Source organism: Palaemon carinicauda, chromosome 43 (genome assembly GCF_036898095.1).
Source record: "Palaemon carinicauda isolate YSFRI2023 chromosome 43, ASM3689809v2, whole genome shotgun sequence".
In the NCBI taxonomy this organism is placed as follows: Eukaryota; Metazoa; Arthropoda; class Malacostraca; order Decapoda; family Palaemonidae; genus Palaemon; species Palaemon carinicauda.
Genome location: NC_090767.1, coordinates 24303706 through 24328705, shown reverse-complemented (window position 1 = coordinate 24328705; position 25000 = coordinate 24303706).

Below are 25000 nucleotides of genomic sequence, written 5' to 3'. Positions count from 1 at the left end.
TGGCAGATCCACTTGCTTTATTTTTCATTTGCATGACTTCAATGGGAGTTTTTCCTTTGATGAGGCACGCACGGAGGCTTTGAAAATGCCAGTTCGAATAATGACAAGGAAATGAATGATGATACAAAAAAAATGTCTTCCAGCCACACACACATGGGGAGAGAGAGAGAGAGAGAGAGAGAGAGAGAGAGAGAGAGAGAGAGAGAGAGAGAGAGAGAGAGAGAGAGCGAAGTGGTTCCGTGCAAAGGGTTTGTTACAAGTCTTTCCAAAGACTGATTTGAGAATTTAGTGATGATAATGAAGATTTAAAAGCAATTTTTTTGCATAAGGCGTTTTGGATAGAATGTAGAGTCAATCAGATTTACGGGAGGTGATAAATTTTTTTATTTTTTAAATTTTTTGTTAGATCATGTGTCAATTATATATATTATTGGAATGATTATTGAAAATATTATTCGTTAATGTACAGAAAATATTTGGGCTCTCATGGGATGAAGAGCTGAAGTGAAAGGGTTAAAAGTAGTTTTTAACATGTTACGTTTGAGTGTTTTTCTCTATTAATTGAAATATTTCACTTTAATATTTAACAATTTTGTGTTTAGCTTCCTCTTGATAGAGTAATGAATAAATTAAATGCAGACTAATCTACCAAAGTTACCCCTGATTGAAATATTTTGGTTTAGATAATACATGTACGGTACATGTATTAATAAGATTATAAATTCTACGGTGTTGTTCCGCCTACCTTGAACTACTTATCTTCGGCACATGCAAATTATTATAGCGGAAATATTTTGAGTATACAATTTTTTTTAGTCATGTTCCAGTACTTATTAATATATATGTAAGATACTACTAGTAAGACAATAATGCTTTCAAGGAATTAATTGTTATTGTGATAATATCTATTTTGGGCTCAAGCCATGTCGTCCTGATGGAAGTTCCTATAGGGTAGCTTCCTAGGGTATATTACAACTACGGCGATATTCCCAGAGAATTTACCTTAAGGTACCAGAATTCTAACTCCTGGAGCGAGTATCCCTCGTGAAAGGGATATCGCGACATATCAGAGGACGTATTCTAGACACGTCACATGGCAATCTACGACCTGAACAGAGATTCGTCTCGTAGGAGGGAGATTGACGAGATACGAATTCGGGAAAGAAAAAGGGGAGCCGCTCCCAAGGCTTCCCTATCCCCCGATTCGTATGCGTGCCTGGCGCCAATCCTGGCGCCCTCTGTATTCCTTTTTGCGTAGCTTAACAACTCGGTGTTTTTTCCTGTTTTTCTCGCAAATCTTGGATTTATTCAACTTTTCATGGCTTCTTCGTCGTCGTTGACCTCGGATAAGTTGAGTATAGTGTCTGTTATGTATAAATGTAGGCTCTTGGTAAAATTTTGAGTGATTAATAGGATTAATCTTTGATACAAGAGCCGTAGCCTACCAGAGGTGTCCTGGACACTGTCACTCGCTAGGTATAAATTAGTTAGTCAGAGTGACATTCCTGGTTGTTTTGCTTAATAAAATTTAGCTATTTAGCTTTACATAGGATTTCCTTTCGTGCTTAGTATTATTTGGCGAAGTATTCGCCATTCTGGCCTACGCTAGGCCATGTAGCCTAGTCGTTTGGTCCTAGTACTTAATGCATGATTATGGTTTTTCCGAGTGTAATTAAAATTTTATTGAAGCTTTAGGCTATATTTTATACATTTTAGACTGTGTGGAATATTTCCAAGATTGTATACGTGAGAGTTTCGGTGAATTAGGTAATCGATTCTCTTGGTGCCTAGGCTAATTGCTTATGGAGCCTTAGTATACTTTATTATACTCCCCGGTTGCTTTCTTTTCTTCGGAGAAGGTATGCAATCCCTTTCCCTCTGTTTAAGCCTTGGGCTTATCCCTAAGTGGTTTTTTCCGAATTTATTTTCGATAAAACTATACTAGGGTGTTACTGTACCTTCCTGTTCCAGCAGAGTCTGGTTCAAAGAGGGACAGAACAACAGAGTTTTTAGTCTGAGTCCGTGTTGTTTGGCTTGGGGCAGAGTCTCCCTCGCTGACCTAACACTTACAAAGGGAGCTTAGCTCCCTTAGGTCACTATCGAAGGTTTCTGTAGTTATGATTCCTTCTTGTGTGATCGACCAGACTAAGTCCTGTTGCTGTTCTCGGGGAGGATAAATCTTCCCTTGGGAGTAGCAACGCCTTCCTTGCTTTGGTGCTCTGGAAGCTGGCAGGTATTATACTACTGCGCTGGCCCTTTCCCTTAGATCTCCCTTAGGCTAAGACAAAGTTCTTGGCTGCGGGTGATCTGTCACTAAAGCAAGGTTGGCAGGACCCTCTTGTCCCTTCCCCCTCTATCTCCGTAATGGCCTAGCCATTACTGTACTGTACCTTGCCGGCCGGCAGAGCTGGCCGGCAGGGGTATTACTGTACCATATGTCATTCTACTTCTGGACCTAGTATAGGTTGGGATATGGATTGACTAAGCCCATTGCCGGCCGGCAGAGACGCTGGACGGCAAGGGTCTTATGTTTTCGAGTGCTGCCCGGACCTCTCTTGGTCCTTCATCCATGCCTGCCGGCAGAGCCGGACGGCATTGGTCAAGGAAGCCTGAATTAAGTTTCTCCCCTTCCTTATATGCACTCTTTCGGTTGCCGGGCTTGGGGGGTTGTGTACACTCTTATCCCGGCATCCATTCTATTTTCTTCTAGTGCTGTACCTGTCCCGGCTGCCGGCCTATGAGGCCGGCTGCCGGCCTATGAGGCCGGCAGCCGGGCAGGTGTAGTCTTCTGGTTCTTTTGCTGCCGGTTGGCATCGGTCTTGTACCTTTGCCGGCCGGCTTATGTCAGTCCTTGTCTGCCGGTCACCAAGAGTGTGGCCGGCAGCTGGGTACTACATTGTGTAGTTGCTGGCCGGCAATCATTGCCGGCCAACACTGGCTGTTGCTGGCCGGCAGCTGCTGCCGCCGGCACAGGCATTTGATCCAGAGGGCTGCCGCCCTATAGCTGTTAAGTAGTATACTTTAAAGCTAATTGTGGTGTGTGCCGGCCGGCAAAGGCAGGCCGGCACACATCCTCCTATACTGTACTAGTATTCTTCTGTATAGCATATACAGTAAGAAGAAAACTATAGTAAAAGTTTAGGTACAGCACTGTATCTTCTAACACTATTGTGTTTTCTTGCACAGCCCTTTGCTGTTGCCCTCAGACAGGAAGCAGAGTTCTTCCCCGTCTATTATCCAGGATTTTAAAATCATTGCCTAGGTGTGAGCTCCACCTGTTTCCTCTGGAAACCTTGCATTGGTTACTCTAGTAGAGATAAACCATTTTGATTTTATTATCTGGAAGGCTGCAGCAATGGGTTGTGAGGGAAACACAAGTGTGTGTCTTTCATTTATGAATTGTTATGCTATACTATGCATATCCAGTGATACATAGTTCACTTGATACTCATGGAAATTTCTTCTCTTTACAGGAGGACCCTCCGAAGTGCGGAAATGTTTTCTGCAATGTCCGCAGCAAGAACCTCTGCGGACATGAGTGTTGTAGGAGACACGCAGCATGCGCTGTCTCCAAGGATGATCTCCAGTATTGGGACCCTCAGGTATGTACTGTATGCACTAACCTGATTACTGAGGCTTTTGATTCCCCTAGAACGGCGGAATCAAGGGATATAGCTAGGGAAAAGCTTCGTACTTGGGTAAGGGGCTTCAAGAAGAACACCTCTGGCCCTTATCTTCCAAGTGAGAAGATGAGGGCGTATCTTTTTCCCCAGGCATCAGCTGAGGCAGTGATTCCCCAGCCTCAAGAGGAGATCCTTCAAGATCAAGTCCAGGTGGACGAGGAAGTCGCAGATGCGATGCAAGACATCCAGTTGTGTGACAGGATGTCTGACCTGGACGAACGTTTGGAAGAAGACCTCCTGGCAGAAGGTCAGGATCAAGTTCAAACCCCGGATGTCGTAGAGGATGAGGTCGACGAGGTGTCGGCTACTCCGGTTCAGATGCCGGAGCCTATCCCCTCAACATCGGCTGGCCTCCCAGTAGAACTGGGACAGGCCCTCTCTTCGATTGTTGGAATGATCCAACAAATGCAGAAGGAGAATCAGGAGAAGGCGGCTGCAATGGAACTGCGTATGCAGTCCCTGGCAGAATCACATGGGCCCCGGAAAAGGCTCAATGTGAAAGACCTTCCCATATGCTCAGATGCTAACCCATGGAGGTATGCTGAGCACATGCCGATGACGACTGGAAAGATCGTCATCTCGGATAAGCTGGGTTCAGTTCCCCTAGAGGAGGTAGAATTCTGGCCCAGCAAGGCATCATATCCGGACTGCTATGTCCGGCTGAGAAAAGAACCAGCTTCAAGGGAGGAGACAGAGCCGAAGGAGGTCATTATTATGGACCACGCTAAGGCTCAAGCCCTACTTTCATCCTCGATGAAAGAGAGGGGCTTCTCGAATTCGAAGGTAGCTGCATTGAGCAAGAAGCTCCCTTCGTTTGTGTCCTCTCCTGATAGAGCCTTCCCCTTTTTACAGAAAGGGTTTGCGGCTGTCCTAAAGGCAGTCGAGGCCGGCAAGCCTTGCCCCTCCCTGGAGGAGTGTAAACCCTTGTCGCTGGCCCTACCTATGGACCACAAAGACTGGAAGGATGTCCATCTGACATTCTCAGTGGGAAAGTTGGAGGCTGATATTGCCGGACGGCAATTCGGCGAGGACCTCCCCAAGCTGTCCGAATCTCTTTTACGAAGAGAGTTCGAGACAAAAGAAAGACTGGCTGCCTCAATGTCTCATCAGACTACTCTCGAGACGATGGCAAGTGACCCCAAGGTCCATGAAATGTTCATGGTAGTGGCTAAGTCTCACTTAGCCACAGTGACGAAGGACCTTTATAGCTTCGTCAAGGCAAGGAGAGCTTGCAGGGAGTTCGTGTTCACCGGGGCTTCGGTGAGACACGAGCCAAGGAAGTTAATCTCCTCCAACATTTGGGGAAAAGACCTTTTCCCTACCGATGTGGTCAAAGAGGTTGTTGATAAGGCCGCCGTGGAGAATAGAAATCTTCTCCAGAAGTGGGGCCTGGCTATCAAAAGAAAATCTTCCCCGGATGAGGGTCCTCAACCAAAGAGGAAGAATATGAAGACTAGGCTACCATTTCGGCCAGCCAAGCCTTATAGACAGCAACAGCAACTGCAATTGCCTTTGCCTCCAGTGCCCCAGATGGTGGCACAAACCCCGACTGCCTTTCAGTGGGTACCCCAGGCTGTGCCAGGTCAGTCAACCACATTCGCCCCAAAGTTCGAAGGACAGTCTTCTTCCTTTCGTGCAAAACCTAGAGGAGCAGCCAGAGGCTCGTCTAGGCGCCCCTCAAGGGGAAGGGGATTCAGAGGTGGTCGTGGTCAGGGAGGCAAGACCTCAGGACGGCAGTCCAAGTGAAATGATACCGGTAGGAGGGAGACTGATGAAATTTTGGGATCGCTGGACCTTCGATCCCTGGGCCCAAAGCCTACTCAAGAATGGACTGGGTTGGAGCTGGTACAGCACTCCACCCCCATGCCTTCGGTTTTTCCAACACTCCACCCCCATTTTGGAGGAGTACGTTCAAGAACTGTTGGAGAAAAATGTGATCCGAAAGGTGAAGTCCATCAAATTCCAAGGGAGGCTGTTTTGTGTTCCCAAGAAAGACTCGGAAAAGCTCAGAGTCATTCTGGACTTGTCACCACTCAACAAGTTCATAGTGAATTGCAAATTCAAGATGCTAACACTGCAACACATAAGGACCTTACTGCCCAAGAGGGCATACTCAGTCTCTATAGACTTGTCAGACGCCTATTGGCACATTCCAATCAGCCGTCGACTCTCCCCCTACCTAGGGTTCAGGCTACAACGGAAACTGTACGCCTTCAGAGCCATGCCATTCGGGCTAAACATAGCCCCAAGGATTTTCACGAAGCTTGCGAGCGCAGCTCTCAAACAATTACGCCTAAAGGGAATTCAGGTAGTAGCCTACCTGGACGACTGGCTGGTGTGGGCAGCATCCGAGACCGAATGCTTGCAAGCTTCCAGTCAGGTGATCCAGTTCCTAGAGTACCTAGGCTTCAAGATCAACAAGAAAAAGTCTCGACTTTCTCCATCCCAAAAGTTCCAGTGGCTGGGAATCCACTGGGACCTTTTGTCACACAGTTTCTCCATCCCAATGAAGAAAAGGAAGGAGATAGCGGGCTCTGTCAAGAGACTTCTAGATTCCGAAAGGATATCAAGACGCGAACAGGAGAGGGTACTAGGCTCTCTCCAGTTTCCTTCAGTGACAGACCCAGTGCTAAGAGCACAGCTAAAGGATGCAACCGGAGTTTGGAGAAGGTATGCATCAAACGCGCGAAGAGACCTGAGAAGACCAGTGCCGCCTCGGCTACGTACTCTTCTCAGACCTTGGTCCCAAGCCAGACATCTAAAGAAGTCTGTTCTTCTTCAGCCACCTCCCCCGTCGTTGACGATTCACTCAGACGCCTCAAAGGAGGGATGGGGAGGTCACTCTCATCGGAAAAAAGTCCAGGGGACTTGGTCCAAGCTATTCAGGACCTTTCATATAAACTTTCTAGAAGCTATGGCAGTGCTCCTTACCTTAAAGAAAGTCTCCCCGCGTCACTCGATCCACATAAGATTGGTGACAGACAGCGAGGTGGTTGTGAGATGCTTGAATCGACAAGGGTCGAGGTCACCACCTCTCAACCAAGTGATGTTAGCCATTTTCCGATTGGCGGAAAAGAAGAAGTGGTACCTGTCGGCAGTTCACCTTCAAGGAGTCCGCAATGTGACAGCGGACGCTCTATCCAGGTTCACACCGATAGAGTCGGAATGGTCCTTAGACGCAGGATCATTTTCCTTCATTCTGAATCAAGTCCCAGAACTGCAAATAGACCTCTTTGCGACGAAAGACAACAAGAAGTTGCCCCTGTACGTGTCCCCGTACGAGGACCCCTTAGCGGAAGCAGTGGACGCAATGTCCCTCGACTGGAACAGATGGTCCAGGATTTATCTGTTCCCTCCTCACAACCTTCTGTTGAGGGTCCTCAACAAACTGAGATCCTTCAAGGGGGTAGCGGCAATAGTGGCCCACAAGTGGGCGAACAGCATGTGGTTCCCCTTGGCGTTGGAACTACAGATGAAGTTCGTGCCGCTACCACATCCAGTTCTGACCCAGCGAGTCCAGAAGTCGACTGTCTGCGCTTCATTACAGAAAACCCAGACCCTGCAGCTCATGATTTTCTCGCCCTAGCGGTGAGAAAGCGCTTCGGGATTTCGAAAGCCAGCATAGACTTCCTAGAGGAATACAAGTGCAAATCGACTAGAAGGCAATATGAGTCATCTTGGAGAAAATGGGTGGCCTTTGTAAAGGCAAAGAATCCGCAGGAGATCTCAACAGATTTCTGCTTATCTTTCTTCATCCACCTCCATTTGCAGCTAACACGATTTCAGTGTGTAAATCGGCTTTGATGAGACCCATTTTATTTGCCTTCCAGATCGACCTAGGTAACGAGATCTTTAATGAAGTTCCGAAAGCCTGCGCTAGGCTCAGACCTTCAGCACCTCCAAAGCCCATCTCATGGTCTTTAGACAAAGTTCTTCATTTCGCCTCCTTGTTGAGCAATGAAGAATGTGCGTTAAAGGATTTGACGCAAAAAGTTATTTTCCTATTTGCACTCGCATCCGGGGCCAGGGTTAGTGAGATCGTAGCCCTCTCGAGAGAGGCAGGTCGTGTTCAATTCCTGGATGGGGGGGAGCTGAACCTGTTTCCGGATCCTACGTTTCTCGCCAAGAATGAGTTACCCACCAACAGGTGGGGTCCCTGGAGAATCTGTCCTCTGAAAGAAGATGCATCTCTATGTCCAGTAGAATGCCTAAAGGTCTATCTTCGTAGAACTTCAGACTTCAAGGGTAGTCAACTATTCAGGGGAGAAACATCAGGCTCAAATTTATCTCTGAATCAACTCAGAGCGAAAATGACATATTTTATTCGCAGAGCGGATCCTGACAGTACACCCGCAGGTCACGATCCGAGGAAAGTTGCCTCATCCCTAAATTTCTTTAATTGTATGGATTTTGAACATCTCCGTTCATACACGGGCTGGAAGTCTTCCAGGGTGTTCTTTCGCCACTATGCGAAGCAAGTAGAGGAACTTAAGAGATCTGTGGTAGCAGTGGGTCGTGTAGTTAACCCTACTGTTTAACTCTGCGAGGAACAGTGGTCTTAATTGGGACGATTAAGTCCAGGGTGAGTGTGTAGGTACAAACTGTACTACAAACTAAATGAGGGCACCAAGTGCCCATATAGACTGTTCCTTCCTTCAAAGGTGAACCTTGCATAAGTTCAGACATGTGTGCCAAGCGTTTCTAACGCTAATGTGATTGATTTGTAATACAGATTTTTTATGACTTGATACCTTGGTATCTCATTAAAGTGGTGTTTAATGGTTTTTCTTTCAGATAAACAAGTTCTGTTTACTATCATACTTATGCTTAAAGTTTTGGGTTACCCTCTTTTATATAAATATATATATTTGTTGTTAACCTGTCTGTTTATTATCTGTCAATAAACTTGTTCTTGAGAACCTTGCGTCTCTTTCACCTGTGTCAATTTATTGGTATAATTGAGCATTTTAATTCTATGTATCTTATCTGGGATAATTCTGATAGAATTGTTCTGTTTTGCAAGCTATGTTGCATTGGTTTATGTAAGTCCCCTAATGGGAGGACTCCGTCCCATAAAGGGACGAGGGCGGTTTTATTAGTTTCTTCCTATGCGGATATAAACCTTTGTCCAATACAAGTATTGTGCGGATGACTGGTCAATATATTGACGCAGTGGTTCTATACAAACTATGCTTTACTTAATATAGGGCGAGACCACTATATTAGCTTGCCTGGTATTCATACATAGATATATGTACTCTTCGAGACTTTCCAGAGTCTAGTAGGACTCTTCCCTGTAGGGGGCAGGAAGCTCTAACATAGTTTATAGTTAGTTGAAAAGATGTATAACGGTAACATCTTAGGTCTCTAGGTCTAGTCGACCGGGAATAAATATCTCCGGGGAGTACGGCACGTTCTGAGAATCCACAGATACAGTAATGCTCTGGTACACTTCCATCAGGACGACATGGCTTGAGCCCAAAAAACGGATTTTGAGCGAAGCGAAAAATCTATTTTTGGGTGAGATAGCCATGTCGTCCTGATGAACCCGCCCTTGCCTTTCTAAGAAAGGGCTGTAGGACCCCTCCCTACATACAGTATCTGTAGCACCTCGTGTACGCTACAAGGAATACAGATGGCGCCAGGATTGGCGCCAGGCACGCATACGAATCGGGGGATAGGGAAGCCTTGGGAGCGGCTCCCCTTTTTCTTTCCCGAATTCGTATCTCGTCAATCTCCCTCCTACGAGACGAATCTCTGTTCAGGTCGTAGATTGCCATGTGACGTGTCTAGAATACGTCCTCTGATATGTCGCGATATCCCTTTCACGAGGGATACTCGCTCCAGGAGTTAGAATTCTGGTACCTTAAGGTAAATTCTCTGGGAATATCGCCGTAGTTGTAATATACCCTAGGAAGCTACCCTATAGGAACTTCCATCAGGACGACATGGCTATCTCACCCAAAAATAGATTTTTCGCTTCGCTCAAAATCCGTTTTATAATAGCAATGACTATTTCGATAAATATTAAAGTGATGTTCCAATTGCTTCGTATTTACTAAACATCATTTACATTTCATTGCCTTATGTATCATGAGATTAGAATTTATTATATGTAACCGTGAAGGGGATCGCTAATAGATCCTCTAATTAAATAGATATAATGGATGTACATTGATTTTTTTATTTTGATATAGGGTTGTGGTGGCCGATATGATAACGTCCAGAATGGTGATCGCCAGACTGGGGTTGGAGTCTCGCTTAAACTTGTTAGTTCCAGTGGGTGCTGCAACCTCACCATCCTTGTGAGCTAAGGTGGGGGGGGGGTTAGAGGAGCCTATCTGCTGAGTCGTCAGCAGTCTTATCCTGACCCTCCTTGGTCCTCCTTGGTCCTAGCTTGGGTAGAGAGGGGCTTGGGCGCTTATCACATGTATATATTGTCAGTGTCTAGGGCATTTTCCTGCTCGAGCCGACATCAAACAAATGAAATAGAGAAGGGGACCTCTCCTCTCTAGGTTCCTCCCAGCATGACAAGGGACTCAACCGAGTTCGGCTGGTACTGCTAGGTGTGCCCCAGCCCACCCTCCCCCGTTATCCACCACAGATGAAGCTTCATAACTTTGAATCCCCTACTGCTGCTACCTCCGCGGTCATCCAATGCACCGGAGGAAGCAGCAGGCCCTACCGGAACTGTGTCACAATCGCTCGCCATTCATTCCTATTTCTAGCACGCTCTCGTGCCTCTCTCACATCTATCCTCCTATCACCCAGAGCTTCCCTCACTCCCTCCATCCACCCAAACCTTGGCCTTCCTCTTGTACTTCTCCCATGAACTCTTGCATTCATCACCTTCTTTAGCAGACAGCCATTTTCCATTCTCTCAACATGGCCAAATCACCTCAACACATACATATCCACTCTAGCTGCCAACTCATTTCTTACACCCGTTCTCACCCTCACTTCTTCGTTCCTAACCCTATCTACTCGAGATAAACCAGCCATACTCCTTAGACATTTCATCTCAAACGCATTCAATTTCTGTCTCTCCGTCACTTTCATTCCCCACAACTCCGATCCATACATCACAGTTGGTACAATCGCTTTCGCATACAGAATTCTCTTTACATTCCTGCCTAACACTATTTTTTACTACTCCCTTAACTTCCCCCAACACTTTGCATCCTTCATTCACTCTCTGATTCACATCTGCTTCCACTCCACCACTTGCTGCAACAACAGACCCCAAGCACTTAAACTGATCCACCTCCTCAAGCAACTCTCCATTCAACATGACATTCAACTCAACTTCCTTCTCTCACACACCCTTTCAAATTCTGTCACTAATCGGCCAAGCTTCTCTTCTGTGTCTGCAACCAGTATAGTATCATCCGCTAACAACAACTGATTTACCTCCCATTCATGGTCATTCTCGTCTACCAGTTTCAATCCTCGTCCAAGCACTCGAGCATTCACCTCTCTCACCACTCCATCAACATACAAGTTAAAAAACCACGGCGACATCACACATCCCTGTCTCAGCCCCACTCTCACCGGAAACCAATCGCTCACTTCATTTCCTATCCCAACACATGCTCTACCACCCCTGCAGAAACCTCCCACTGCTTGCAACAACCTTCCACCAACCCCACACAAACTCAACACATTCCACACTGCTTCCCCATCAACTCCATCATACGCTTTCTCCAGATCCATAAACGTAACACACACCTCCCCATCCCCTGCCAAATAGCTCTCGCACGTCTGCCAAACTGCAAAAATTTGATTCATACAACCCCTACCTCTTCTAAAACCACCCTGTACTAAGATTACATTCTCTGTTTTATCCTTAATCCTATTAATCAGTACTCTACCATACACTTTTCCCACCACACTCAACAAACTAATAAACCCCTTGAATTACCACACTCATGCACATCTTCCTTACCGTTATATAGAGGTACAATACACCATTCAAGTACAATCACACCCCCTTCCTTCAACATCTCAGCTCTCACACCATCCATACCAGATGCTTTTCCTACTCTCGTTTCATCTAGTGCTCTCCTCACTTCCTCTCTTATAATCTCTCTCGCATTCTTATCTCCCATCACCGGCACCTCAACACCTGCAACAGCATTTATATCTGCCTCCCTATTATCCTCAACATTCAGTAAACTTTTAAAATATTCTGCCCACCTTTTCCTTGCCCCCTCTCCTTTTAACAACCTTCCATTTCCATCTTTCACTGTCTCTTCACTTTTTGAACCAGCCTTCCTTACTCTCTTCTCTTCTTTCCAAAACTTCTTATTCTCTTCATACGAATGACTCAATCCCTGACCCCACCCCAGGTCAGCTACCCTCTTTGCCTCGCTTACCTTGCGCTTTACTTCCACATTTTTCTCTCTATCTTTCATACTTCTCTACACTATTACTCTTCAAAAGCCCTATTTTTCTCTTCCACTTTTACCTTCACTCCTTCATTCCACTATTCACTGCCCTTCCTCATTTGAAATATGGCCTCTTCAGACATTTGAAATATGGCCTCTTCAGACATTTGAGATATGTCCTCTTCAGACATATGAAATATGTCCTCTTAGACATATTTCAAAGTGGGGAAATGGATGAAAGTCAGTCAATGAAGATATAGGGTTTGTAATTGGCCTACTAAGTCTCCATCCTTTTAATAAAAAAAAGAGTATGGAATAATGAATTATTATGAATTTGTAAATTTATTTGAAGGTGTAAATTGCTATTGAGAGGGGTTTATGACTATTTTTTTATCGTACCAGTCATTACTATAATTAAGTTGCTCTTTATTTGCATTACATTGTAGAATTTCATTCTGTAATTTATATATATATATATATATATATATATATATATATATATATATATATATATAATGTGTATACACACACACACACATATATATATATATATATATATATATATATAGAGAGAGAGAGAGAGAGAGAGAGAGAGAGAGAGAGAGGAGAGAGAGAGAGAGAGAGAGAGAGAGAGAGAGAGAGAGAGAGAGAGAGAGAGAGAGAGAGAGAGAGAGAGAGAGAGATAATATTTGCATTGGATATGCAAGTAGATGAATGTTTTGGACATGAAAGTAGGGAAAATGTTCTGTCTAAACACAACCAAAATTAAAGAATATTATCAAAATTGTTTAATGAAAAGCAATCTTGAATTGAAACGTCTCGAAAATATTCTAATTAACTACCCGACTAAAATCATCCAATTTTTGATATATAAAATCTTTTGGGTAGACAAAGACCGAAATTGCCACATGGCCGTAAAATGATAATCATAAAAGATTATAATATAATGTTTTGTGCGACTTAGAAATAATTACGAAGCTGCCAGAATATCTATCCTTGAAATATGTAATACGCAGATAGAAAGTGGGTTGAATAATGGTTATATTATGCAATGAATAAGGATTTTCACTTCACTTGTCTGAAGAACGACTTAAGAGAATGTCAGACAGAGACAATAATTCTTGCACATTTTGCGGTAATCTCATTTCTCGCCAACAACAGAACGGACACTTGGGTCATTTTGAATACAGCCTCACAAAGAGAAGATTTGGGTTAATACTGTCTGAGAAGTTCGCTCTCTCTCTCTCTCTCTCTCTCTCTCTCTCTCTCTCTCTCTCTCTCTCTCTCTCTCTCTCTCTCTCTCTCTCTCTCTCCCCACGTGTGTGGATGAAAGACACTTTTCCTGTATCGTCATTCATTTCCTTGTCATTATTCGAACTGACATTTTTCAAAGCCTCCGTGCGTGCCACACCAAAGGAAAACCTCCCATTGAAGTCATGCAAATGAAAAAAAAAAGCAAGTGGGTCTGCCACCTTTTTTTAAATATCATTTACTTTTTTATTTCTATTTTTCCCAATCCTCGTGGTTGGTGGATACACCAGCATCCTGTTTTAATTAAAGTGTAAGAAAAATGATTGAGGCACGAAGCAGTGTGAGATGAATTCAACCGTTTCGTGTTGGTGTTTGTCTATAAAGATGATACGATATCTAATTTGGTGTTGAATGAGATCCATGTGGATTTGTTATGAAGAATAATGCGTCTTTTGTATTAAAGGGCTTATAGTTTGTTCCTGGGAATGGAAGTCAGTTTATATGTATATATATATATATAATCGTACCTAAATAAATATATACATATAAATAAATATATATGTGTGTGTATACACATACGTACTTATCTTAATGTGTGTATATAATGGAATCAACGAGATGTAAGGTGCAGGGTATTAAGTTATTATAATAATTTCGTTGAGGGGGGAATTTAAATATGTTTAAGGGGGGGAGAGAGAGAGAGAGAGAGAGAGAGAGAGAGAGAGAGAGAGAGAGAGAGAGAGAGAGAGAGAGAGAGAGAGAGAGAGAGAAGTGGTTCCGTGCAAAGGGTTTGTTACGTGTCATTTCAAAGTCTGATTTGAGAATTTAGTGATGATAAGCAAGATTTATAAGCAATTTTTGCATAAGGCGTTTTGGATAGAACGTAGAGTCTATTAGATTTACGGAAGGTGATAATTTTTTTTTTTTTTTTTAGAATTTCTTATTAGATCATGTGTCCATTATAAATAGTATTGGAATGATTGTTGAGAATATTATTCGTTAATATACAGAAAATATTTGGAGTCATGTGGGATAAGGGACTAAAGGGAAAGGATTAATGACTGGCATTTGTTAAAAGTAGTTTTTAACATGTTTCGTTTGAGGGATTTTCACTATTAATGAAAATATTTATCTTTAACATTGAACAATTCCGTATTTAGCTTCCTCTTGATAGAGGAATAAATAAATAAAAAACACAGTAATGTACCAAAGTTTAGCCTTAATTATAATATTTTGGTTTTAATAATACATTTGTCGTACATTTATTAATCAGCTTATAAACTCTAAGGAAGTGTTCCGCCTAACTTTAATTACTTCTCTTCAACCAATGCTAATTCTGTAGTTATAGCGGAAAGGTTTTGAGTATACAATTCTATTAGTCATGTTCCAGTATATACATGTGTATATATATATATATATATATATATATATATATATATATATATATATATATATATATATGTGTGTGTGTGTGTGTGTATGTATATATATATATAAATATATGTATATATATATATATATATATATATATATATATATAAAATTATACTAGTAAAGCATTAATAACTTCAAGGAATTAATTGTTATTATAGTAATATTTATTATAATAGCAATGATTGCTTCGATGAATATTGAAGTATTGTTACAATTTCTTTGTATTTACTAAACATCATTTACACTTCATAGCCTCATGTATCCTAAGATTAGAATTTATTATATTCAACCGTGAAGGGGATTACCAATAGATTCTCTACATGAATAGATATATTGAAACAATGGATGCACATTGATTTTCTTATTTTAGTATAGGGGTTCGAGTCCAGCTTTTTGTTCGGTCGTTTGGTCACTGCAACCTCACCATCCCTGTGAGCTACGAATGGGGGATTTGGGAGAGCCTATAGGTCTATCTGCTGAGTCCTTAGCAGCCATTGCTTGGCTCTACTTGGTCCTAGCTTGGGTAGAGATGGGGCTTCGTTTCTGATCACATGTATATATTGTCAGTCTCTTGGGCATTTTTTTCTGCCTGATAGAGCAATGCGACTGTCCCTTGCCTCTGCCATTCATGAGTGGAACTATAAGGGATTGGAAAGGGAATTTCCCCTATATGATAAAGATATTTCAAACCATTTAAATCTTATGCTTTCAATACAATTTCATTAAGAAGACTGGGGTAAACAATGTTCGTCTTGCTCGTTCATTTGTCGATTGTTCTAATAACTACGCTATCTGATTTCCATTTTCCCCCGACATCTTACAGAAGAGTTACGAGTTCATTCCAGACATAATTCGAAATATTACATATACAAGATTGTGTAAGGTAGGGCATTGGGTTCACATTTGCAAGGATGGCTATTTGTTCCATTGCCAGTGTTAATTGGTTTGCCAAACTAAGAAAAGTTAATATAAAATTCTGTCGGTTAAAGTGTGGACTAAGGACTAGTTGCCTTCCCTTTGGAGTGTTGCCGAGGACCAGGAGGGGATGCCTTCACACACATACACACACACACACACAAACACACACAATATATATATATATATATATATATATAAATATATATATATATATATATATATATATATATATATGTGTGTGTGTGTGTGTGTTTGTGTGTGTGTGTGTGTGTGTGTGTGTATGTAATAGGTTGACCAAGGCCCCAGCCAATCGTTGAGATACTACAACTAGAGAGTTATTGAATCCTTTAACTGGTCAGGCAGTACTACAATGGATCCCTCTCTCTTGTTACGGCTGATTTTCCCTTTGCCTACACATACACCGATCAGTGTGGCCTATTCTTTCCACATTCTCCTCTCTCTTCGTACTCCTGACAACACTGAGATTACTAAACATGTTTTCTTCACTAAAGGGGTTAACTACTGGACTGTAATTGTTCAGTGGTTAATTTTCACTTGGTAAGGGTATATTATTCCCAAGCTCGATACGCAATTGTTACCCCTCATTGTCACAATCTGACTCAGAGCTAAGATATACTTAGAGAAATTTTGCCAATTAGTCCATTTATTTTTGCAGAGCTGAAACGTACTCAGAGAAATGCTGGCAATTAGTCCATTTGTGGCGCAGAGCAGAAATGTAAACAGAGAAATGTTGCAAATTAGTCCATTTATTTTCGCAGAACTAGAACGTACTCAGAGAAATCTTACCAATTAGTCCATTTCTGCTGCAGAATTGAAACGTACTCCGAGAAATGTTGCCAATTAGTCCCTTTATTTTCGAAGAGCAGAAACGTTCTCAAGGAAATGTTGCCAATTAGTCTATTTATTTTTGCAGAGCTGAAACGTACTCAGAGAAATATTGACAATTAGTCCATTTAATTTTGCAGAGCTTAAATGTACTCCGAGAAATGTTGCCAATTAGTCCATTTATTTTCGAAGAGCAGAAACGTTCTCAGTGAAATGTTGCCAATTAGTCTATTTATTTTTGCAGAGCTGAAACGTACTCAGAGAAATGTTGCCAATTGGTCCATTTAATTTTGCAGAGCTTAAATGTACTCAGAAAAATGTTGCCAATTAGTCCATTTATGGTGCAGAGCTGAAACATACTCAGAGAAATGTTACCAATTAATCCATTTATTTTCGCAGAGATGAAGCATGCTCAGAAAAATGTTACCAATTAGTCCATTTCTTGTGCAGAGCTAAAGCATACTCAGAGAAATGTTGCCAATTAGTCCATTTATTTTCACAGAGCTGAAATTTACTCCGAGAAGTATCGCCAATTAGATCATCTTTGGCGCAGAGCTGAAATTTACTCAGAGAAACATCACCAATTAGATCAGTTGTGGCGCAGAGCTGAAATGTACTCAGACAAATGTTGCCAATTAGTCTATTTATTTTCGCAGAGATGAAGCATGCTCTGTAAAAATGTTACCAATTAGTCCATTTCTGGTGCAGAGCTGAAACATACTCAGAGAAATGTTGCCAGTTAGTCCATTTATTTTCACAGAGCTGAAATTTACTCAGACAAATGTTGCCAATTAGTCTATTTATTTTTGCAGAGCTGAAACATGCTCAGAGAAAAGTTGGCAATTAGTCCATATATGGTGCAGAACTGAAATGTACTCAGAGAAGTATTTCCAATTAGTCCATTTTTGTACAGAGATGAAACACACTCAGATAAATGTTGCCAATTAGTCCATTTATGATGCAAAGCTGAAACACACCCAGAGAAATTTTGCCAATTACCCCATTTAAGGCGCAGAGCTGAAATGCAATTGGGAAAATTTTGCCAATTAGTCCATTCATGGCACAGAGCTGGAACTCACCTATAGAAAAGTTACCAATTAGTCCATTTATGGCTCAGAGGTGGAATTCCCCCTTAGAAAAGTTACCAATTAGTCCATTTATGGCGCAGAGCTGAAACGCACATGGAGAAATGTTCCCAGATAAAGGAAACATGGCGCCAAAATCTTGAAGGAAGTTGAGGCAGTTTCAGGTAATTCATGAGAAGTGAGACTTGTCTTCCCTCACTAATGAGGCTGTATAAAGGATCTTGCTTCCCTACTCATTAATGAGGCAAGAGTGTACGAGAAATATATGAAGCTCACTCGAAATATTTCAAAGCTCTTCGGGTAAATTAGAGGGCACTTGCTTTGCTTTTTTTATGAGTGGCTTTGAAAAGGGATATCTACTGTATAAACATTGGTAAAATACATAGAAAAACAGCCTCACACCAAATTAAACTTTTATTTCATGATACATACATACATACATACATACATACATACATACATCCATACATACATACATACGTACATTAATAAATTCATACATAGATAGGCTCTCTCTATGGCTGATATAGCACAGATAGAATGATACATGGCTAAAAAGTCTCAAAGTAAATTAAAATCTTATTTAATTATACATATATGCATGCACACATGCATACATATATACACTCATACATACATATATTCAGTACATACACACGTACAAAGGTTATCACTGTGGCTGCTATAGCGCAGAGTGATTAATATATATATATATATATATATATATATATATATATATATATATATATATATATATATATATATATACATATATATATATATATCACAATAACACATAAATCTTATATTTCAAGATGCTTCTCTAAAGACCACGATGGGATGAAAGTAGTCTCCGAAACTTTAGAAAGCTAAAACTGGTCCATCAATTAGTCCAAAACAACAAAGGAATTAGAAGTTGGGAAGAGATGGAAAAGTTTCTCGTCTTTAAATTCGCATTTAATTGATATAAACTTGTTTTTATTCTTTACTCTGGAATTTTCTCTAAAGAATTTTGCTCTCTTTTTTTTTTTTTTTAGTCTCAGGAAGAGCGGAGCCAATATTCGAGATGTGAATAACATGAAAAATAATTTTTCATATTTCCTCTTTTCTTCTTATTTTACTGTTTTGAATCTGGATTTTATTTAATTTAGTTTAAAATTTCATCAACTAGAGGGCACTTAGTAGAGCGCATACCTCCGCCGCACCTGTTTATTTTTTACCTTTTGCTTGACCTTGACGTTTGACCTTAACATGTATTAATTGGCGTGGATTTTCATACACTCAAATATGAACCAAGTTTGAAGTCTCTGTGACTACGATGTCCAATCTTATAGTTGATTACCTGAATTGGACATTTTGCCTGACCGTGACCTTTATCTTTGACCTTGACTTTCCAAAATTTAATCAATTTCAACTTTTTACATAATAGTCAATCCATGCAAGTTTCATTACTCTGCGGTTAAAATTATCACCTGGAAGCTGTTCACCAAAAAAAAAAAAAAAACAAAAAAAAAAAACGCCCAAACAAACACGGGGTAAAACATAACCTCCCTAGACTTTGTTAGCGGAGGTAACCAAGATTTTTTAAGTAACAATATACATTTTTGAAAAAATAAATTATTTGAAACAAGTTTGAAACAACATTGTCATCTGATTGGGAATTTTGAAATTTATTTTTTTTGGGTGCATGCGTACATGTGGAACATGTGTATGGTTTTTTTTTTTTTTTTTTTTTTTTTTTTTTTTTTTTTTTTTTGTATATGTTTTCTGCCAGTACTTTATTAAGTAATATTTACTTCAATTTCACCTGGAATATATCATACTTCAGTGCGATATTCCAAACGTCATCACCTGTGATTAGATTTCCACTAAATAATATAAATTATAACAATAAAACTCCTCTCTTTCAAAGTAGGCTTGTTAGTAATAATTTTAATTAGTGTTGATCTACACATGATATAATTGATAACAATGTGAACATACATTAAGTTTCATCTTATAACAAAATAACTCGAAGTTATTTTGACTTAGGGCATCGATAAAACTTATTAAGCATCAAGGCGATATCATTAAGTTCATGATAATGTACTTTAGGATTATGGAAATACTTGAGCAATTCATCTCCTGCCTTAAATTAAGTTATTGTCCTCGAATTTCCAGCTATCCTTCATGAAAACTGATGAACCGCGAAGGGCCTTTCCCGTAGATTTTAGACTTGAAGAGGGACTGCCCGAGATAAGTCCGCATGGGATCATGATTCCTAATTAGTCAATTCTCCGATCTTTTTTTTAATTTTCATTCATTTAATGAGATTGGAAGGATGTGGAGAAGTCCTTGTTTGCATATTATCTCTCTCTCTCTCTCTCTCTCTCTCTCTCTCTCTCTCTCTCTCTCTCTCTCTTTATATATATATATATATATATATATATATATATATATATATATATATATATATATATATGAAAACATATATAATTATAAATTTATGAATATATATATATATATATATATATATATATATATAATATATTATATATATATCTTTATATATGTATATATATATATATATATATATATATATATATATATATATATATATATATATATATATATATATATATATATATATATATGTAAACAAATTTTAAGGATAAACTGTGAGTTCGTATGGGAAAAATAGCTTCTATTGACAAATATCTGGAAAATTCCGTATAAAGTTATTACTCCTAAATTTTTCCAATGCAGTACTAATACTGTCTTCCAATGCTCAGAAAGATATACCCATTAAGATATCTGTGGTTGTTGTAGCCTATTGGACAAGTCCCTGCCTGGCAATCTGCTAGACCGGAGTTCGAGACCTGCTCAAGCAACGGATTTTTGTAGACTGATCATATGTATATATAATCACTCTCTAGGACATTGTCCTGTCTATTGCTGCCACTAATGAGCGCCCTTTAATCTTTTAAAGAAGATTAGCTTGGTTAGTATAGTGGTAATGTATTTGCCTAGAATTTGCATGGCAGCAGATCGATCCCCGCCCGGGACCGTGAGTTTAAGCTGTTGACTGGGGAGGCCACTGCTGTGGTTAGGCGCCACAGTGGGTAGTTGGGCTTGCCCGGCTGACCTTCTGGTGAACATGTATTCTGACGATATTAGAACTGAAACCAGACATGTTTAACCTCTATACACAGAAATTGAACCTTTTCCTTGAAGGTCACGTGAAGTGTTTCATCTTTTATCTTGTTTTAAAAAACACCCAAAATATCAGCCTTGATATAAAGGGGCCTCGGAACGTGACATTGACATATAGCTTATGGATCTTCCGAGTTCGATAAACAGGTTCAAAACAGAGTTCGTGACTTCGTCTCTCTTGGGGGAGATCAGTACAATCTTGTACTCAGCTCACCAAGTTGACAACTGGATCTAGTGAACATGACGTAATTGCTGCTTCACTTTGAGGTATGTTCTTAGGGTCTAAAGATCTATAGATCTACAGATCTCTTCTCTTTTTTTTTTTTCACCTCGTTTATGTTATTCATCTTTAATTTATTGTTAATTTTTATAATGTTATTCGTAGTTTCTTTGGGTTATAGTGATATTATCCTAATTTTCCCTACCAATTACCTGGAATCATTTGTCAACAAATTATTATTATTATTGTTATTTTTGCTGCTACTACTACTACTACTACTACTACTACTACTACTAGCTAATCTACAATCCTAGTTGGTAAAAGAGGATGCTATAAGGCCAAAGGCTCGAACAGAGAAATTGTCCTAGTGCGGAAAGGAAATAAGGAAATAGGATAGAATAGTGTGCCCGAGTGTACCCTCAAGCAAGAGAACTCTGACTCAAGACAGTGGGACCATAGTGCAGAGGCTGGGGTACTACCAAAGACTTAATTTCGACTTATATACAAAAACAAGGTAACTCGTGTAACCCTCCTCTCTCTCTCTCTCTCTCTCTCTCTCTCTCTCTCTCTCTCATTTTTATATATTTCTAAGACATCATAATAGAAAAAAGCCTGAAAATAAAGTCCGTTCTTTATCTTACGAACCCACAATTATGAATAGAGGAATTACATATATTTAGTAAAGAAAACAAAACCTAGAAAAAAAATAATGTTAATTTAGAAGCTCTCAAAAACATTTCTCATTTCTCTTTGAAGTTAACTCCACAATCGGGTTCTTTCCTCGGAATTTTTATTTTCAAAATATATAGAGATTTCTGGATTAAAATTTGATGGGATTTTTTCTACTGCCGGAAGGGAATCGCATCTTCTTTGATGTTCTCCAAAGGGGAGGGGGGGGGGGGGGGGGTGAGGGAGAGGGGAGAGGGAGAGAGAGAGAAAGAGAAAGAGAAAGGTTGTTGTTGCTCCATATATTTCTATTTTAGTCTTCCTTTAATGAAGAGGAGAAAGTTTTGTAGTATATTTAGATAGTTATTTCGCTTAATTTCATATAAGAAATGAATGCGGTAAATATTTTTAGATATTTCCATACAGCGACAATGGAGATATGTAATATATGTCTCAGTGTAAAACAATGTAATAAGGGGAAAAGGGTTTTTTTTTTTAGAATACACATACATAAACACAGACACAAACACACACTCACACTCACACACACACACACACACATATATATATATATATATATATATTTATGTGTGTGTGTGTAAATATATATATATATATATTATATACATATATATATATATATATATATATGTTTATAAAGATTTAAACAAAATAGTCTTTTCGCGAAGCTCAGATTTCCTGCTCCATAATCGAGCATTTTCAGTAACGGCCCAAATAAAGGTTTTCTTTATGAATTATTTTCGGAAAACGAATTTTTGTTTTACTCAGTGTTCGAAGTGTTGATTATTCTAGTATGTACAGTATGTATGTACAGTTTTAGAATTTTTAATAAATGTTATTGAAGGAATTTTTTTATAAGACTAATCTCGTATGTATGTATGTATGTATGTATGTATGTTACGTATGTATTTATGTATGTATGTATATATATATTAGAAATTTAAAATGTTATTGAAGGAAATTTCTTATTTGATTATTCTCGTGGGTTATATGTATGTATGTATGTATGTATACCCGTATATGTAGTTTTATTTGTAGGTATGCACAGTATTATTACTATTATTATTATTACCTAAGCTATAACCCTATTTGGAAACGCAGGATGCTATAAGCCCTGAGGCTTCAATAGGGAAAAATAGTCCAGGGCTGAAATGAAGCAAGGAAATAAATTAACTACAAGAGAATTAATGGACAATTTAGATGAAATATTTTAAGAACATTAACAAGTTTAAAAATGATCTTTCCATATATAAACTAATAAGGTATGGTTATCCCTAAAGCAATATTGCTGTTGAACATATTTTTTTTTTGTCTATCTCACGATAATTGTTAGCTGCTGAGAGAGAGAGAGAGGTAGAGAGAGAGAGAGAGAGAGAGAGAGAGAGAGAGAGAGAGGTAGTTGAATCCTCCCAGATACATATTATTGTATCATAGTTAGAAATGGATGGGCCTCGACTTGGTAATCCTCACCCAATGAAGTTAAACCACTCACAAGATGCTCATTAATTACTCTCTCTCTCTCTCTCTCTCTCATCTCTCTCTCTCTCCTCTCTCTCTGAACTTATCTTTTAAACGCGTTAATTTTGAATGTTTAAAGGACGGCTCATGAATGGCAGAGGCAAGGGTCAGTGACTTTGCTCTATCAAACAGGACGATGCCCTAGAGACTTGACCCTATATACATATGATCAGCGCCCAAGCCCCTCTCCACACAAGCTAGTACCAAGGAGGGCCAGACAATGGCTGCTGATGACTCAGCAGATAGAACTATAGGCTCCCCCAAACCCCCAATCCTTAGCTCACAATGATGGTGAGGTTACAGGCGACAAAAGAAACTAACGAGTCTCATCTTGACTCGAACCCCAGTGTGGCGTTCTCCAGTCAGGGGACGTTACCCACATCGGCCACCACAACCCTAAATGTATATTATAAAAACACAAATTATTTTAATTATTTACATTTTGTTTTCCATTACCACATCTGAGTTAAGAGAAAACATTAACTCATACCTCTGAGAAAACTCCTCCATTGTTTCTTAACTTTCTTTTTAAAAGAAAGTTATCCTTTCACCTCACGCTGGCCTTTCTCTCGGTCTCTTCTCTTTCTCCCAGAAGGTTAGGTCCCCTGGGAGTGCTCTCGACTCTGAAGAAAAATTGTACCTCCAGAAATTTGAGAAAAATCTCTTCAGGAAAGATTCCAAGGACAGGGCTACTGTTGTGCCTTCTGGACCTCTCGGTCGAAAAGACCTTTTGCAGACATATGCTTAAAATGATTAATTCATTTTTATTATATGATGTCTACTTGTTTATTTCAAAGCTTTTTGTCTTTAAGGGATGCTCTTTAGTACAGTCTTTTCATTCATATTTTCCTATTATATATATTTTTTTTCATATCAAGGAATTTGGAGTTTAAAAGAGAATGATTAATATAATTCGAATTTAGATTTTTAGTTTTCTCTTTCTTCAGACGATATTCCATATATATATATATATATATATATATATATATTATTAGATTTTTTTTTATAATTCAGAAACTTTTCTTTTGATTGCGGTGCCAATATTGCAAATTAAGCAACATTTATGTTACATTTACCTTTGACCTTTTATGTTTGACTGATTTCCTTTTGTGAAATAAACAGCATTTATTTGACCTCTACCTTTGACCTTCTCCGTTTCACTGATTACTCAGTGAGATTTATCCCCTTTTATGAAGGTCCCCTCAAGACCTTTTCCACCTGCTAACAAGCAATTAAGAATGAAGAGCAGTCAGCCCACACAGTCTGATAAGCCAACATCGTAATTGCAAACAGAATTAAACAAATAATCAACTTGCTGCAGCAACAATGAGGTTCTTACGCAACGAATATTGTTCAGTCATGGTAGCGTTCATTATAACGGTCCGCGAGTCAACTAATTTCTCATTGAAACGTTGCAAACGTTTTCGAGAGCAGAATTTAGTTCGTCCTTATTCGGTCTATCATGAAGTCAACAGGACTGGAACTCCAGGTAGTTGCTGTTGTTAACAAAGTGTTTCTGAAGTGGATAATCCCCGGCAATGAAGTTGCCTGAAATTTCATGTGCATATTATACAACGGTCGACATTTCATGTCTGTTTACTGAAGTAATGAAATGTATTTCGATTTCTGGGTACATATTATCCCGGTGGAAGCTTTTAGTGGGTTTTTTAAGGACTTGCAATGTTTTATTTAATCTGTTAAAAGATCATATTTTACTTTAATGAAGTTTCCTAGTTCGTTTGCAAATCATTCATCACAAATTCGAGCATTGCTATGCAC